Below are 6568 nucleotides of genomic sequence, written 5' to 3' on the forward strand. Positions count from 1 at the left end.
TAGTAGGGAACACTGCTGACCAGGGGGCTTCGCCCCCCCTCCCCCCCGTTACCCCCCCGGCCTTAAAGGCCTAACCTAACCTAGTAAGGAACGTAACCTAACCTAACCTAGTAGGGAAATACTAGGCCTAACATAACCTAGTAAGGAATGTAACCTAACCAACCTAACCTAACCTAACCTAGTAGGGAATATTGCCTGACCAGTGGGTTTCGCCCCCCGTACCCCCCTTAAAGGCCTAACGTAACCTAGTAAGGAATGTAACCTAACCAACCTAACCTAACCTAACCTAGTAGGGAATATTGCCTGACCATGGGGCTTCACCCCCTGTACCCCCCCCTTAAAGGCCTAACCTAACCTAGTAAGGAATGTAACCTAACCAAACCTAACCTAGTAGCTAACCAAGTAGGGAATGTAACCCCCCCCCCCCCCCCCACCCCCCCCCCCGGTATCCACCCTTGAAGAACTAACCAACCTAGCCTAACCGGGTAACCCCTTCAAGGAAGTAAAACTAGTAGGTAAACCAACATATAACAAACTAAACCTAAGGGTATGTTGCCTAACTGGGGGATGGATTTGGCCCCCAGTAGGTAAAATGACATATAAACCTAACTTTGATGGGTGTGAAGTGTTGTAAAAGTAAAAAGTAACCATACATAACTGCGTAATAGTAAGGAAACTGGAAGGGAGGTGTAAATTGTAATGTCTGTAAAAGTGTATAATGGAATATATTGAAATGTAGGTTTTATAAGAATAATGGCAAACTATATATTTAAATATTATAGTATTGAAATGTAGGTTTTATAATAATAATGGCAAACTTTAATATAGGTATTGGTATCGGTGAGAAATGCATTGTAAATGGTGTAACGTAAAGAGCCAGTCCGTGAATACTGGAAAGGGGAGGGATTGACTTGTGTATAATGATATAGGGAGTGTGTATGTAATATGCAACGCAATGTGCAATTTCACGTAACAGGTAGGTAGGTAGGTAGGTATCGAAACGTCCTAAAACTGAGTTCTATATCAACACGTAGGCATTTTAGGTGTCTGTCCTCAATTATAACATAATATTTCAAGTTATATATGGTGAAATGATTAGGTGGGGATATTTCAAAACAGTTATTATACAAATACTATGGAAAAATGAAAAGGAATAAACACTAGAATTCACATAACATGTTGAATAAAACAAAAATAGGTAAATGCTTTTATGTAACTCAACGTATGGTTACCAGCCAGGGTTCCCAGATGACACCACTACCAACCAGCCAAAGTCTACCATGAAACCAGCCAAAATCCCGCCAAATGGTAATCCAACCAACCCAAATAACCGGCAAATATATGTGCGTTATATCTATCTTTATAAATGCATATTTTTTTATCATATATATGCTTGTATAGCGGCATCATAGTTTTAGTTAGATATATAAACTAATATAAGAATGCAGGAAAAAAAAACGAGAATGAATTGAAATTTGAAATGAGGCTCGTTCCCTGAGAATCCGGCAGCCTGTTTTGTGGTCATCTGGTGTGTGTGTGATTTTTATTTTAATTCCATCTACATATTTGCTTAAATGTTACCAAGTTTTTACTGAAAACCTATTCAAATTCCCCAGATTTTCCTGAAAACCTTCAAAAATTCCCAATCTGGGGAGAGATTCCTCAAACGTGGGATCATGTTTAGCTCAAATAGAAAGTTTGTTTGAAAACCAGCCAAAATACCACTAACCAGCCAAAGTGAATTTTTACCCACCAAATTAGGAAAAAAAGCCAAATTTGGCGAGAAACTGCCAAATCTGGGAACCCTGTTACCACCCAATCCTTCACTCAGTCCGGTAGCAATGTAGGGGTCATACTGTAACGTGTTTGGCTAAATACATATATCCCTCCCGTAAACCCCCATTTCTTTCCTCACTAAGAAGTCCGAGTTTAGGCCAAAAGCTCCCTTACAGTTAGCGCATGCGCAGTAGCATTAGCGCATGCGTAGTAGGATTCATTGTTGTGGTAGTAGTGGTAGTAGACAAATATGGATGTGGAACGGCTCCACCATAGCTAGTTTTGTTATTTCTTATTTCCGCCTGTATTTCGTGTTTTTAAAAGTGATAAATGTGGGAATACCACAATAACACGGCAAAATCTCAAGTGGTTTCTCCCCACCCAAAACCCCGGTTCCCACTGGGGTCCCCCTTACCGTAGGATAGAGTGGGGTTTTGTCCCCACCCAAAACCCCGGTTCCCAATGGGAATCCCCTTTACCGTAGGATAGAGTTCAAAGGTAAATTAGAGTCGTCCGAATAAATATTACTTCAAATTCTTGCTCAGGAGGTAAAACTGCATAGAAAAACTGCAACTGCCATACTCTGGGCCGCCGCGGATAGGTACACTAGATCTACCAAGTCAAATACTAGGCAGTACTGTAGCAGTGAACTTATTGCCGAGTTTATCTGCTTACAACAGTAAGTTCGTCCAAAAAAGGACACCAGATGTATCCATGACTCACTACCTCATGATGCCATATAAGTTTTATGTTCCAGTTCATAAATAAAACAATGGAACCACGAAAACACCTCATGTCCAAGTGATGTAAGGGAAGGAAGATAGAGTCGGGAGTGAGTCGCCAGTCACTCACCTTGGAGAGTCGGACCACCAGGGTCGACGTCATGACGTCACATCGAACAGGCCTTCTCTCTCGGTGGTCTTGGTTGGGGAGGTTACCCGGCTGACAACCTCTTCACTTTTACTCGTTGTAATTCATTTCAAGAAAAGATGACAAGTTGTACATTTAATACCGAATCCTTAGGTATGACAAAAACTTTCCTATCTTGAGCAAAGCGTGAGATGATTGAAGAAATATAAACATATTGCTAGTTTTCTAAGCTGCAGACGAAAATAATGAGACTGACCGAGCGGCCTACCTTCCGGTACCAGCCAATCAGAGGCTGCCAAACAAACGTCTCGTAGGCACAAGAATCTACTTTAAGTGAATCGACTATAGTTCATTAATGGTGGTTAATATTTAAGAAACTGAATGCAAAATTTCTTATCCATCATTCATTTGCCCTCTTGTTTGAAACCACTTGTCCAGCAATTTTCTGGGAGCTCTTGTCAGAGGCTTTATAAAGTTTTAAATTTAGATCTAAAGTGAAAGCTTCTGGTTATTAAATAGCTAATACTAGCTGCGTTAAACTTGTAGTAATGCTCCGAGAACTTAATTTAACACTGGCTGTGTTAAACTTTTAATGCTCTTAGAGCCTGATTTAATTCTTGAAGTCCATATTTTCTGCGAGTATCCTTCGTTGAACTGTACTTAAAAATTCATAAATAATCTTGTTTTTTTGGCGAGCCCCCCTTTTTTTTTTTTTTTTTTTTTTTGCTATTAAACATTAACATTCTTTAGTAGTAGGATATACAAGAGTGATAACAAGAATGATATATAGGCCACCATATTGGTAAATGATTTTAAGTAAAATTCTGTTAACCAATGCTAGTGCTTTGTTTGTTTGTATGGTGTTTTTACGTTGCATGGAACCAGTGATTATTCAGCAACGGGACCAACGGCTTTACATGACTTCCGAACCACGTCGAGAGCGAACTTCTATCACCAGAAATACACATCTCTCACTCCTCAATGGAATGGCCGAGAATCAAACCCGCGACCACCGAGGTGAGAAGCAAACACCAAACAACCACTTTGAATAACAAATAATTGGGTAAAAGGGCATAGACTGCATGCCCAATTTTTCTTTTTAATATTACTAAAATAATTGGAGAAGCTGTTCAAGATATCAGTCTTTCATGACATGGGAAATGTTCACCTTGGATATGAATTTGCTATGAATATGATGACAAATATTTCGCGTTTTTATGAAGAATCACTTTCCTGAGTTGTATGCAGGTGATCGGGCTTAAGTTATTGGATAGGTGTCGTGATTGGATTGTTTTATCAATAGCTGGTGTTTAAGGAAGATTATTTAAATGAAACAAAGGGAGACACGTCATTCGGAACGAGCTTTATTTTCATTATTACTACATAGTTACAAAGGTTTAGAACTTAAGGTCTGGGTGAGGTGACAAATGAAGTGAGCCTTATCAGCAGAAGTAGGGTACGCTGTAAGCACCCCCGAGAGAATTTTTTAAAATATGTTAACATTTTCGAGCATTTTATAGCCATATAAGAACTGTATTGAGTTAATAAAGTAGCAAACGTTTTCTACTAATATCTGGGATCATTTTTTTTCTGCCAAAATTAGGTAGCACTGCTTCTACCTCGCTTTCTCATGCACTCCTGACAAGCTAGAATGTGATTAAGTCATAGTCGTTTCTAACAAAGGTCCCTCTCCAGTCTCCCCCCCCCCCCCCCACACACACACACATGGAGTTAATTTTGCTCTTGTTATTATTATTTCAAAGGCTAGGTGGGCAAACTAAGTCTTTTGGGGAGGAGGGGTTCTTCAGTGTCATGAGGGGGCAAGTGCCCCATCTTTCCCCCCCCCCCACCCCTACCCAATGAACGCTCCTGCAATCTCAGAACCTGACAATATAAGAACAGTCAAAATAAAAACAGTGGAAATTTCAAATGACCATTAAATCAAATCATTCCATATGAACGCATCGTATGAAAAAAACTGCCAATAGAAGAACAGCAAGGTGAAATGGCAAGGCCATCCATGCAAACAATGGAACAAAGAAAATAAGGGGAAAGACCATCACTAAAGTTGTTGGAAATGGCCTACAACATTAATGTGGGTTTTAGAGTAGAAGAGAGACTTCTCCTTGGCAGGGAACTTTTCTAGAAGAAAGACACTCCAAAATCAAGCCAGTGGGTAAAAAGGACTCTTTAGCCTTGATAAGCACCCTTCTAAGAGAAGGTTTCTGAATACAAACCTTTCTCTTCAACTTTGGACCGTGCCATAGATATTGTACTGTGGTCTTGCCTGGTCTTGGATTTGAGTTCCCGTGCCGGGTATAATCGAACATTTATCCTCATTTTCGTTCAGTTTAGGGTTTTTTCTTAAAGTGTGTAGGATAGGCTGATGAAAAAGCAAAAGGTGCTTAAGTGCCTTCATCTTTACGTAATCTTTTCCTTCTGAGCGTTTTATTTCTGATTTCATCCTGACTATCCTCCCCCAGCTGTTGAGGTAAACCTGGTGTTTTGTCTTACAAGGTATACTGCCTCACCTTGTTGACCAGTTAATGCCAGCACTTTTTTCAATGGCGTGTGGTGGCGTTTTTGTACTCTCAACAGAACTTTCTCAATAATGTAAATATTATTGTTTGTTGGTGGTATTGTTGCTTACTGTTTTGCTGATTTTTATAATGTTACTGTTGAGTTTATTCATTAGTTTTGATGCCGATTTTTTTATTCATTCAGGAGACTTTTGAGCTGAATCCTAGGCCTGTTACTCATTACAGCAAGAAAAATTGTGAAGTACTTGACAAATATTCAGGACTTAAGGTAATTTTTTTTTCTCCAGAGTTGTGCTCGTAACTATGATTTGTTGTTTTTATTTGAGATGCTTGCAAGTAGTAAAAAGTCAATGGTCAAGTTTTTAATCCCAGGGTTTGAAGCCCCAGACTTTTATCATCGTAACATCCCACATGCACAAGGCATGGCTGTACTTATACTCTTAAGTGTAGTTGGAGTGTAGTTGCCACAAAGTTCTTTGCTTTAAAATTTTCACTAAGTTCTACGGTGTTTTATGTATTTGCTGCTTACTGTAATCCAAATATCGACAATTCTGTATATGACTGTCTTTTGGAGAGGATTAGTATGGCACAGTCACAGGATTCTAGAGCTTCATTCGTTATTTGTGGTGAATGTAATGCAAAGCACAATGAGTAGCTAAATTCAAATTTCACATATCAACACGACTGGTCTGGTCTTGAGTTTTGTGTATCCTCTGATTTTGTCCAGCTAACTGAGGAACCAACAAACATTACTGGTAATAGATAAGACCTTATAATCACAGATGTTCCAGTTGTTGTGCAGTCCAAGGTCTGTGAATATATAGGCACTTCTGATCATTGCACCATAGAGATAGCCATATCTGTCACTCAGTATATTCCTAATTTCAGTATTAGAAAAATGGTCTGGTTGAAATCCAGAACTAATTGGGATCGCTTTATTGAAGCTTGTTAATATTTCTGATGCTATATTATCCACTGGCCAGTATAGTTGGTAACATGCTGGTCTCATTATCTTGCGGACCGGTGTTCGTTTCCTGTCCGGAGTGAATAAGTGAGGCTATCCGCCAGTGGTTACCACCAGAAGTGACGTCATGGTGGGGAGTTGGGGTTACCTGGCTGATGTCCACCCGAGAAGCAATACCTAGCTTTGGGGAGGACTGAAACTGATGACTTTCACTTTGATCCCAAGAAGTTAAATGTAGATGGCTATTTTAATTAGATATTCCCCTGGAAAGGTCATCAGATTTAGGTTTGATGATACACGTAGACGAGCCCTCCATGGCAAACAGACCAAATTCGACATATAGAGATGAAATCTTTCAAATGAAAATTACACAATTTTTGTTGAGTCTCACTGTGCTGTGAATAGAACTTACCATGCA

The sequence above is a fragment of the Macrobrachium nipponense genome, chromosome 9 (genome assembly GCF_015104395.2).
Source record: "Macrobrachium nipponense isolate FS-2020 chromosome 9, ASM1510439v2, whole genome shotgun sequence".
In the NCBI taxonomy this organism is placed as follows: domain Eukaryota; kingdom Metazoa; phylum Arthropoda; class Malacostraca; order Decapoda; family Palaemonidae; genus Macrobrachium; species Macrobrachium nipponense.